At 40.8% G+C, this 12,446-nt stretch overlaps 1 protein-coding gene across 1 annotated transcript in view; it reads left to right on the top strand.

The window, feature by feature from the left end:
• The first annotated feature begins 237 nt into the window (after window positions 1-237).
• GRAP2 (GRB2 related adaptor protein 2) overlaps window positions 238-12,446 on the top strand; it is a 43,042-nt gene continuing 30,833 nt past the window's right edge. The window contains exons 1-2 of the mRNA XM_090041064.1: window positions 238-254; window positions 335-412. The gene's annotated coding sequence lies outside the window, so the exon portion shown is untranslated. The remainder of the gene's footprint in view (window positions 255-334; window positions 413-12,446) is intronic.

The following is a 12,446-nucleotide window of genomic DNA, read 5'->3' as shown; positions in this document are numbered from 1 at the left end:
CAGTGCAACTAGAGCACAGAACTGCAGAACCTATTCTGAATGTGGGTTTAACCTTGGCAGTGAGCAAAGCAAAACCATGCTGTGCTAACTAAGCCCTACGCCCAACTCTCTGAGCTGCTGTGTCTGCTAGTTCCTGCGTGGTTTGTGGTTTGTATCCTGAGTGCATGATTGGCTGAACTTCACAAGGGAGCAGCGAGGGTGCTGTGGTGAAGGGTTTGTATAATCCTGAATGGCTCTTCAAGCTTCTACCCTTGGTAAGTGCTTAAGCTGAGGGCAGGAACAGAATGGTTGTATTTATATGAAACACAGGTTTCTCAATATCATTTTGTTTCAGCCTAGATTCTGAAAAGTGTGGACTATTACAACCAGAAGCAAAGCAGAGACACTTTCTCAGACTTGCCTGTTCTCAGAGGTATGTGATGGATTCAATACTTGTACCTTTAGCAAGATTCCTTTAATCATTGACTGTATGGGTTCAAATCAGCCTGAAGCCCTCCGCACAGTTACATAAATTAGATCCCAGTTGCAGAGCCCAAGATTCATTGTGTGTTCTTTTTTGTCATCACTATATCGAACTCCCATCTCTGCTGCCTGTGGGATGGAAATGTGCCAAGTGCACAAGTATTTGTGGAGAGTATTACAAAAAATACTGGCATCAGATTTCTTGTTAATTGAAAATAAAACTTGCACTTTCCTTCAGGCAAGGCTTTGATAGAAGGAAGATGTCCAAAATCCTGGAGTAATTAAAGTTATCCTGAGAGAGGTTGGTCAGCACAAAGTTTCCCAGGCTTCACAACAGACTGAAGTGCATCCCAGCGGGGTAGGGTTCTTCAGTAGGCTAGATGTCTTCAGCCATAAGTTTGGCATTGTCTTTTAAACTGGGTTTGACAATAGAGCTACTGTTGATACATGTGAAGTGTGTATGGAGTTCTGGTTGAGTTCCTTTATCACAGAACCCTCATTACCATTGCCAGAAATGGCTATGCCAGTTAAGAAGGTAAGGCATGAATGGGCTATCAAAACTAAAGCCCACTTTTAGCTCATAATTGCTTCGTTTGTTAAATGCTTTGAAGATTTGAAATGCTATGAGTGCTACATACCGTATCATTTTGCACTGGAGTTCCTATAAGGCAGGTCTGAGGCAGAGTGGCAGCGTGAAGATTGCTTTCAAAGATTCTTACTGCTTCAGCCATGTTGTACCCAAACTGGGAGCAGTGTGAGGAATTCAGTCTTCAGAACTTAATTGAGCACTCTTCATCGGTAGAAACTTCATTAGATAAAAAAATCTCTAGGTGCTATTGGGGGCAACGATTTTACTATTTACATGTGTCTGCAAATGAAACTTTCTAAGAAGAGTGGGGCATTCCTAAGGACAGGTAAATGGGTACCGTGTGGTGCATGTGAAACAGATCAGGGGCAAGGTGTGAAGAAAGCACATTATCATTATCCTTTATTAACATGCTGCCCCTAATAAGAAGTTGATCTCTTCCTTCTAAAGCAATCCTTGAAATTTCCTTTTACAGCTACTTTTATTTGCATTTTCAGCTTTCTTAAATCCAGCCTTGGTAATCCCACAAAGTGGGTTTGGTCCAGAATAGATCTTTTTGTGTCTAGTACTAGCCATTATGTGTTGTTCCCATTTATTTAGGCAACAAAACAGGAAGGACTTGGAATAGATGAGCTTCAGGATTGGTAGAAGCTGTTCTTGGTTTTGTTTTGTTTAATCTAAATGTCTTCTATCTCTGGAAATAGTTCAATCTGAAGAAAAGCTACATCGCAAAATGACATTTGCCTTTCTGCTATTCAAAGTTTTGAGCATCTCTCAGTATCCAGGGCCTCATGTATTCATCTTGGTTGTATGTCTTACTGTCTTATCTTCTCCATTCAGACAGTATTTCCTTTTCCTCAACTGCTTTGTCTCATATTTGTCCTACTTTTAACTGTTAGCAATCTCTTTTGGCTTTATTGTTATTTCTTGTCAGTATAAAGATCATTTCTGTCCCCTAACTCCATTTTTCCCTTGACAGTGCTCCCATCCTTGCAATTTCCTTTCTGGTTTAGTGGCATGAGATTCACAGCCAAACTCTTAGTTTTTTTCACTTTGACCCCCAAATTCAGTCCGTGATATATGTAAAAAACAGAAGTTGGCCATGTGGCCAATGTATTGACATTCACAAAGCTTATCGATTAATCAGAATCAGTCTTCCAACATTTTAAGTGGGTCCTCTTCTCCCATTCTTCCCTGTCTCTGGTGCTTGGCTATAGAAGAGATGTAGTTTTGCATCCTACTTTCAGCTCCTTAGAACAGTATGTAGCTTATAATGATAATCATTTGCTTGATTGGAGGGCTGTAGTGGCCGCAAACATATTCCAGTCCACTCATATGTGGCCCCATAAATCCCTTTCTGTCTTTCTAAATCTTTAATTTTGCAGCCCTCAGGAGAGCTGAGAAAAGAGACTTCTTTGCTCATTTGACTTAATTTTTTTTCGCTTAGTTTTATTAATTTTGCATTTCTGCTACTGGTACCCATTAATCCCAGCTGAGACTGCATTATAACATTTTGCACTCATCATGTATGCTTTCTAATCTTAAAATATTTAAGTGCTTTATAATGATGGGTAAATATTAATACCCCTATTTTACAGAAAAGGAAACTAAGGCACAGAAATCAGTAACCAAGCTAGCAATTAAATGAATACCTTTGATTCATTCTTTAAAAAGTGGACAATACTGCTATAGCTTTTATTTTTATGTTAAACAGTGTATATTTTTTTAATTGGGATTTCTTTAAATATTTTCTTCTTCTATTAGCCTTCTTTCTTATGGGGCATAAACTGATGCTCACTATATAGGCAAAAGAACATTCTACGGGGTTGGTGCCTTATTTAAATGTTGATATCACCTACCCATGGGGATTGTGTTCAGGGCTAGATAGACTAATGGTCTGTTCTACTACAGCATTTTCTAAGTTTCATTTGGGAGTGGGGGCATCTTTTTTCTGTGGCACTAGCCCAGCTCCTTGTTTCTGAAGCACAGCCATGGCAAATGCTGCTTCTAAAAAGATGTTAAAAATAAATGAGGACAAGAGAGAACGATCATGAAAGGCTCCGAGTTCTTTTGAAACCTTAATTTTTAAAATTATTCTGTGGATCAGAGACCCATGCTGAGCACCATTTAAATACTGCCTAACTAGAGGAGGCTAAGCTTTGTGGAATAGGCTTGTTAAGAATGCCCAAATTATCATGGTGTGGAGATCAAAGGTCAGCATTAAGAAATATTATGAAATGAGAGGAAATTACTAGAATGCCCAAGCTCCAGTAGAATTTGAAAATCTTGTTTCACTTCTCTTGGGGCCACACAGACATGTTCTTCTGAATAACCTGTAGTGTTAAATAGCACTTTATCTTTTCAAAGCACCATACAACACTAATTGATAACAATTCTTTTCCTTGAAGTATTGGATGGCTTGCATTTTCTTCATGTTCCCTTCAACCTCTGCCCCCTGCCCCCTTCCCTACAGTTCTTCGTTATCCGATCAGGATGCATCCACTGCGTAACCCTCAAAATGCACAAAGCTTCCTCCTTCCTTTTCGATTTTTTGAAAAAATCTAGCTACATAAATAAATAACTAAATCAAATTAAATATGTTTCCAGGCCGTCATGTTGTAAAATTCAGTGAGTCCTATCCCAGGAGAAACATTCTACAACCCCAAGATTTTAAAAGGGATTACCTGAGATGCTGATGGACACTTTTAATTGCCTGGTGCATAAGTGTGCTTTAGTAATTATTTGTAATCCAGATGAGTGTGGGAGTTAAAGATAAGGAATTGGAGGCTCTCTATCTGTGTGTTTGAACATGAGATTTGCTATGCCAGATCAGTCTATTGTTTTGTAAAGTCCAGTGTGCTACTTCCAGTAGTAGCCAATGACTGATGTTTCTGAGGAAAGTGACACATCCTGCTGTCAGACAATAGTATAGTGTTGTTCAGAAGAGTAGAACAAATTCTTCCTCACCTGAGAAAGTGGTCATTATACACCCCCAAGTGTGGTATTTTATTGCCCTTATGCTAGCATATGTTCAAATGTGTATAAATATAAACACGATGTGACCACTCTGCTTTGGTTTCTCCGTATATGTACAACCAACGGCAGCCAGTCAATATTATGATTGCCACTATGTCAAGCAGGAAGATGGCAGGGTGGCACCCTGCTAGAGACTAACTGGTTCAGAGAGGCATGAACTTGCGTGGGCAACAACAACCTCTTCATCAGATGCTGTGGAAGGACTGGCAGAAAGAAAGGGTTTTATATAGATTATGCCAGTGTAATTCCATCAAAGTCAGTGTAGAGGCTACTGATTCCCCTTGCTGTTAATGATATTTTAATCTGGCCCTGTCCTACTTTTCTGCCTCAAAGAGTTGTCACAAGTCACAATTCATTAATGCTGTCAAGTACTTCACAATTCTTAGTAGAAAGAGGCTACAGAAATGCAAGGTATTATATATTATTTAAGATTACCCAGGCTTTGTATAAGCACCTCATTGTTTAATAGTGTTGAGCAGTGACCATGTGCAACTGCTACCTAAATGAACAGACTTTGTATGGTATTTCCTTTTATTTTGCCTGTCTACCTACCTATTGATTTCCAATAGAGTGCATTACCATTGTATCTGTTCAAAGTAGTTAAATCAACACAGCAAGACTAATTGATTTAACAGAGTCCTCTCCTTTGCTTGTAATGACATTATGCAATAACCAGGTGATTATGATCAAGGCAGTTCAGTGTTTGTGGTACCAAATCACTGATAATTTTTTTTTAAGCATGTTAGATTTGAGGATTTGAAGGGTTTTTTTTTTTTCCTTTCCTTCCTAGAATCACTACAGGGAAGTCTTCAGTGGAACTGAGACCACAGGTTTCTCACAGTTAAGATATCATCCTTCAAAATGGCCTCTCTAACTGGAGTCGCGCCAAGTTTGCCTCATGAAAAATGGTTGCCCCCTTCTGCTGTCAGGAGGTACAAAGCAGCACCATGAGGAGAAAGTGAATGAAGAGAGTAGTTATCAAGAGCAACCTGTGGCATTAGTCCCATGGAGAATCACAGTGGGAGTCAGTAGTAATTTTGAGAGGGGCATTCTAACTGTGGCAGCCTTTGGTCTTTTTGTGAAGCTTTATAAAGGAAAAGCTTACATGTTGGCTTCTCTTGAAGAAGTAGCTTTTAAAGAATGCACTAGAAAAACTATTGGGCTACATTTGAAATTGTTTAAAGACTTTGCACAATATTTCAGTCAGTATTAACTATAATGAAGAGCTTGTGATGTTCCATTATAAAAAACATTTAGACAAGCAAAATATCAGACACAGAGTGCTCAGTTCCTTAAAGAGCCTGTATTTAAAATAAATTGTATCTCAAATTATTTAACAGTTTTCCTTATAAACTGTCATAAAATTAATTCTATGCTCAAACATTATTTTCAGTAATTTGGAAAAAGACTCTATTTTTCACATTTGCTTTAAATGCAAAACTCAGCTGTCACTACACAGTCATGACTAGTGCCTCCATAATGTCAATTTGGTTATGGCACAAAAGCATTTTATGACTTTGTTCAAATTTGCTTCTCTTGTCACTTGGGGTCAATGTAATGTGGTTGTAATTACTGCAAGGTAATATCTGGGAAGGTTAGTCATCTGTGATTAACAGCAGTGGTCATGTGGGTTAGAAAGACATTATTCTCAGTTTTCAGTGGGCAAACCTCAGAAGGTTCTCAGAGTCAACTCAGTTCATGAAGCATCCAAAGATATTGGATTCTTATTAATTATTAGTAGTACAGCAGCACCTGGATATCCTAACACAGGGGTTGTCAACCAAGGGTATGTGTACCCCCAGGGGTACTTGGAAAGGTTGTAGGGGGTACATGTGGGTGGGCAGGGATGGAGCGCACCAGGTCATGGCGGTGATGTTTCCCACAGTACGTTCCCACACTTCACCTTTTACCTGGGGGAAAGGGATGGGTTCACTAAGTACCACCAGCCCCACATGGCACACCGCGACACCTCCCCGCCCCTCACCCCAGCTTGCTCTCCTGATTGGCCACTGGGCCACTACTCTTGGCCAAGAGCTGACGGCAAGGAGGCACCCCTCTGTGGATGGACATGGGGTGGGAGGGCTCACCACCCACTGTCCTGTGCAGCCCACTGCCCTGCGCTGCCGCCTCCATGTACCACTTTCCCATGACCAGTTGGACATGCAGCTCCACAGGCTGCTGATGGGCAGTGTGCAATTGGCCAGGCATGAGGCCTGTCAGCAGCCCACAGGGCTGCATATGCAACCAGCCATGGGAAAGTGGGGTGTGGCAATGCAGCGGTGCGGGGTGGTGGTGGAAGCCACTGCATGGAACCCCACCCCATCTATCCAGCCACCGCCACCAGAAGGGGTACACTTGTTTAAGAAGTTCGAAATCCCTTACCCTAACAGAATTTGTGACTTGATACTATACACACGCTAGAGACTATCTTCACTGTAAAATATGTACATTTTCTCATACTTAGCCACAAAGTGGCTAATTCAAGATGGCTATCAGTGGGCGCAAGACTGCAGAGATGACTAATTAGCTCAGCAGGAAAAGTCTCTGCATCTACATGTACACCCCTGTTAGGGTGCAGAAAACTAATAAACTTTGGAGTAGGGTAGTACTTGTAAATGTAAGTTGTAAATATAAGTAAGTACTACCGTGCTGCAGTACTTGTAAATATACAATAGTACCCTGCTGTGGAGTTCTTTTGTGCACAGCAGCGCACATGTAGACACTGACCCAGCTGGCTGGGGCAAGGATGTTTCAATGTGGGAGTTCCCTGCTGGCTAGCCCTGTGCTGAGGCACTTCTGTGCCTCAGCCAGCCCTTCAACGGCACATTGAGCCTGGTCAGAGCAGCCGTGGGCTGGCAGGCTAACTCCCCAGGTCCCCTGCCAGCCAGGGTTTACTCCAACCCAGCTCCATATGCTGCACTCTGGGTGTACATGAAAATGACATGCCTGGGAGCTTCCTGGGAGCAATAAACTCTGAAACAAGAAGCTGTGGAGTTTATTACTGCACATTAATGGCATGCATAGAAGCGCCCTGAATGCACAGTCTAGTGGAGATGAAGCACAGATAGCATTACCTTCACATGGCTAGTGAAGAGTCAACTGAGTACCCCGCACTTAGAGTTTCCCTCAAGTAGCTACATCAAGGTAAGTACTCCATTCAGATTTTACACAGAGATAACTATCTTGATATAAGAACATGCATATTTTTTCAGTAAAAACAGTGAGAACAAGTCCCTGACCCACAGAGCTTTCAATCTAAAAACACAGCAGACAAAGAGCAGGAAGAAGGAAGGCTTTTTATGTTCCTTCTATAGACTAGGAACTGTGGTATAGACAGGTTAAAGGCTTGTTTACGTAGGGAAATTTGCCATCATAATTATATCTGTATAATTATACCGCTGCTTTTATACTAGTACATCTCCTCATTTGAGCACTTTTATACCAGAATTAGAGTGCCTTTTTCTGGTTTAATTTATGTCATTTTGAAAGTGTTCCAAGGGTCCCAAGCTTCATCTCGTCCCCTGCTATAGTATAGTATGGGGGGGCGGGGTTTTTTGCCTTCCTCTGTAGCAGGGGCATGGCCCTCTATCTTGGATCTTTTGAGCATATATTAACAACTTTTTACAGAAGCCAGACAGGAAAGATACCGTGATCAACAAGGTGTTTTTTCCAGGTTGAGGTCTGTCCCTTGCACTCTGGGCAAGCTGACCCCTGCAATTTCCCCAAGGTGTTTCTTCCAGGGTGAGACATATCTATTGCACTCCCAGCAAGCTGACTCGGGATGCTCAGCTGAATGCAGGAAGCTCAACTGCACTATGTTGTGGCAATGAGGGACTACATTCATGCTTCCTCCACTGATTGTTCCTCATCCTTTTGGCTAGGAACAAGTGGCCTCTGGGCTTGGGGCTTGCACATAGGATGCCTGCCATGAATCTGGGGAGTCTGATGGGTCTGGGAGGGAGGATACTTGCCCAGTGGTAGAGCCACCACACACTCAAACTTGAATGATTGAGATCTGCTCAGCCAAAATTTGAAACTTGACTATTGGGCTTTGCCCAACAGAATTTGGAATGCATTTGGCCCTTGAAACAAAATTTTTAAAAAAGTTTGTACTATATATAAGTAGATACAAAAGTGCTGCTTAAAAGTGTGTTTATGGAACACCTGTGCTAAAACTTGCAGCAGCTTCAGAAAAGGTAAAATGCATCAATTCTGCATGAACTAAGTCTATCAATGATATCTATCTAGTAATATGCAAATTACTACAGGCATGTTTATTTCAAAGTCAGTGTTTTCAAAATTTGCCCTTCATTTCCATGTGGTCTGGGGAGAACAGGGACTAATGGGAAGGAGCTGCAGGGGGAAAAAGTTTGAAGGGGGGCAGAGAGCAAGGAGGTTACCTAACACCACACCCTGGTTTATTTTTCCTGCTGTAGCAGTGGGAGGGAGATACATTCAAGGGAAGGCTCCAGTAATGTGATTCTGTACCTGGAGAATTATAATAAATTTACAAAATGTCCATGTATATATAATATAATTATTGTGGGGTTGTCTTATATTTAAGTAAATACGGTAATCGGACATTTGTTATACTTCCGGGCAATGCTGTCATGCACTGCTAAAGAGCTGCTGCATCCCACGCCAGAGAAGGGTAAACTTCATTGTTGGATGGAATGATAAATGCATAGATGGGGAAAGAGGTGGTCATGTACAGAACTTCAGGAAGGGCATTCAAGATGGAGTTGGTGTCAGAATATATGGTCAGCATGTTGTAGCATGTACACTGACGGCTGCCTTACATCAATTTACTTATGGTAGGAACAATTATAAATAAGAAGTGATGGAGAAGGTGCTACTCTGGATGAAGCTATGGCAGAAATAGAGCCCACACTGGTACCTCATCATGAAGCCTTTCAGTGCCACAAAAATATCTTGGGGCTGAATTTGATCCCTAGTTTGTAAAGTGCTTAGGAATCTCCTGTGGGAAATTGAGCTGCTGCTATTGTTCATTCCTCCTATAACAACCCATTCTGGTTCCTCTGTAATTTGATTTACAATGAGATTTTTTTTGTTTTGTGTTTTTAGCCTTAGGCCAGGTTTGAATACCCAGATTAGACATCTTTGGTCTGATTTCTGTTGGTGCTAAACACCACTAACCAGCTTAAACACTACTAACCAGCTGAAGTGATGAATATTTAATATTTGTGCAAAGTCCAAGCTGAGCAACTCAGGAATGAGGTACACCAAACCAAGACCGCTAGGGGACATTTTGAATTTTATGTCTCTTGTGCACGTTACTTTATAGAACTTAAATTGAAAAAAACTGAAAATTTAAATAAAAATACACAAAAGTTAATAAACTGTAATAACTTGTAGTGTATTGTATAATGACGATTAAACTGAACATTAAAATGTCAAATCTTGTAGCAAATTAAATAAGGTAGGTCTAGAAGAAATAGTGATGGAAAATGGAACACACAACAGAATGTGGCAAGTGTACATTATATTTATTTTCATCTAGAAAGAAGCAGTACAATATGAATGATGTTTCTGGATGTATTGATTCCAAATGAAATTCATCCTTGGGCAGAAGGCCAGTGCAAGTCCTGTTAACCATTTAAGTACCACAAAGCCCTCTCGTACAGATTTAAATGTCACTTAAAAAGTGCTTGGGCCTTCTCTTAGTCCTCTACATGAGGGCAGACTTCACCGTTAGAACATTTCCAAAAGTCTGAGGCTCACTGTTTGTTCAGAGAACTGCTAGCTGTCATGCTTCTACCCACCTTCTCCATGCATCTTGAAAGGTAGAAGCTGCTCAGTTCCTAAAGTTTGCAGCTCTTGAGGTTTTTCTTCTGCAGACTTTTTAAGCTTTGTAGAGGAAGAGCTCCTTGCAAGAGCTGGTGAGGTATGTGGTAACGGATCATCTTGCACTAGTCCAGTCAAATAGTTTTCCATGCTGGCATTTCCTCTTTCTTTCAAAAGAAATTTACAGATTTAATAACAATGATAATAAATTATATGATTAGACTGTTAAGAAGTCAGAAATCAGGATATAACAACCATAAAGCTATGGCTTTGTTTGTGTGCATTAAGAGAATACATAATCCTGATATTGAAGGTTAGTATTCAATTATATACAATACCATGCTATTTTGCTTAGAGCCTTGTACAGTGTATCTCATAAGCCACACAGTGACTAGAACACTTGTCTCATTTATTTCATATCTTGTAGGTAAATGATTTTCAGGGTGTCTGTGGGGTTTTTTTAAAGGGTTGCTTTTATTATATTAGTGCCAATGGACTGAGGCACCAATGTTCTCAGCACTGTACAAAGATGGAGGGCAAATCCACAACTGGTATGAACTGTCATAATTGCATTGATCTCTGACAAAATATACCAGCTAATTGTCTATCTCGTAGAGAATTTGATGGTCCCTGCTCCCAAAAGTTTGCAATCTAAGTAGACAAGTAAGGAGTTGGGGGAAGGAGATATAACATGAAAGCAGGATGAACAGCATGATAATTGCAAAAGTCATGCTAGTTCCACAATTTTTGGTCTGGTTTGGTTTGGTAGGGCTTGCTTGCTGGTGAGTCTGCCCTGCATAGAGAATGCTAAACAGTTGCAGAAGATGTTATCCAATGTTATCTCTAGTACAGCGCTGGCTCTGCCCGCCTCCCACCACCAGGCTAAGCTCCCTGGGACTAGCAGAGCCAATCTGAGTGCAGTCCAGTGGTGAGAGGCAGGCAGAGCCAGAGCTACACTCCACCTCCCATTGCTGGGCTGAGCTCCATGGAGCGGACCTGGACACGGGCTTTGTCTAGCACTGGTCCCAGGCAGCAGCAGCAGCCTCCTGTCATCTGGCACAGATCCAGGGACTGCATCCCCAGGAAGAGTTCAGCACAGCCCTCTGGGGGTGCCAGCCCCCAGATCTGCACCAAATGACAGGACGCTGACGCTGCCAGTAAATTTTGCTTTCAAGACTTTGAGGTGCAGTTTCTGAAAAACCTCTGCACCTATCTCCTTGAAACTTGACAGGCTTCATGTCCTCAGAAGGGGCTACCATCCCTGCAATTTGCACCTGAATCAGGCAACACATTACAACGTTTTAGGCATTTTTATGATTCCCTATTATAGCCTATGGGCGAAACGTTGAAGTGAGTTGAAATAGTGAAACAGTCTTGATGAAACAAAATGGGACAGTGCTTCAAAACAAGACAAAATGACAAAACAAAACACTGTCCCTTTAAAATGTCGAAATGAATGTCAAAACAAAATGATGGTGTTTTGCACAACCCTATTGGCCTCCTCTGTGCTGCCTGTGAGTTTTCATCTACTGCCTATATGGAGTTTCCCCTGCTTAATCACCAGTTCAGTGGACATCCAGAGTTCCCACCACTTTAAAGACCCTTATGTATCCAAATAAGCAGATTTAGAATAGGAATGGATAAAATGAACTATGTATTTCTCTAATTGTAATAATCTGGAATTGGACCTATATCTTATATCACCTTCTGTGGTATACAAAGCCAGTACAAGCATGGTCTTATTATCAGGTCAAAATTAAAAACAAAATAATACATTTCTTGCTGTCATTAAAATAAATAACAAAATATATTTTAAATGTTTTGAGAGAGAATAGAATGTTCTCTCTCATAAGCTTTATTTAATAGGCCCAATGTTTAGGTTTGGAGAAGATGAAATGTATAGAACAACCTGAATACAAATGTCATGAATATATACTTTAATTTCAGTTAAAATAATTTTGTATTTAGATTTAAACATCCTCCTGAAGCCTCTTGTTTCAAAACAGCAGCACTGGGAACAAATGACTAAACATAGAATGAAGCTGACCAGTTCATTAACCAGGCTAAGTGCACTATAGATAAATGGCAGAATTGATGAAAAATTCAATAACACTTACCAACAGTTGAACCTTAATGGTCTGTGATATTAGCAACAAAGACATTTAAATCCCTAATAATAATGTAGAACTTGCCAGTGCCCTTTACTTGGACAGCATGTTGTATATCTACTGCTATAAACACAAATTCATTCTATGCTTAGTATAAAATATTAATGTTATTTTTAGCCAGCAGTGCTCTCTTTGCCCTACCCATGTGCTAGTTGTCCTCTAGAACAGCATTTCTCAACCTGTGGGTCACAACCCAAAAGTAGGTCACAAGAATATATGAAATGGTCACGAACAAACTTTAAAAATGGATCAACAAACTTTAAAAATGGATTCTCCTTTAAAGGAGAAAAAATGGGAAGCCATGGCTTTTCCCTTGCAGACTGGCAGAGTTCCAGCCTGCAAGAGGCTGCTTGGGGCCATCTCTGCCCCACACACACCCCTCGCCCACA

Source organism: Crocodylus siamensis, chromosome 4 (assembly GCF_052110815.1).
Source record: "Crocodylus siamensis isolate JL-2025a chromosome 4, ASM5211081v1, whole genome shotgun sequence".
NCBI classification, from domain to species: Eukaryota; Metazoa; Chordata; order Crocodylia; family Crocodylidae; genus Crocodylus; species Crocodylus siamensis.
Note: the sequence above shows the minus strand (reverse complement) of the source record. Positions and strands in the feature narration are given on the sequence as shown.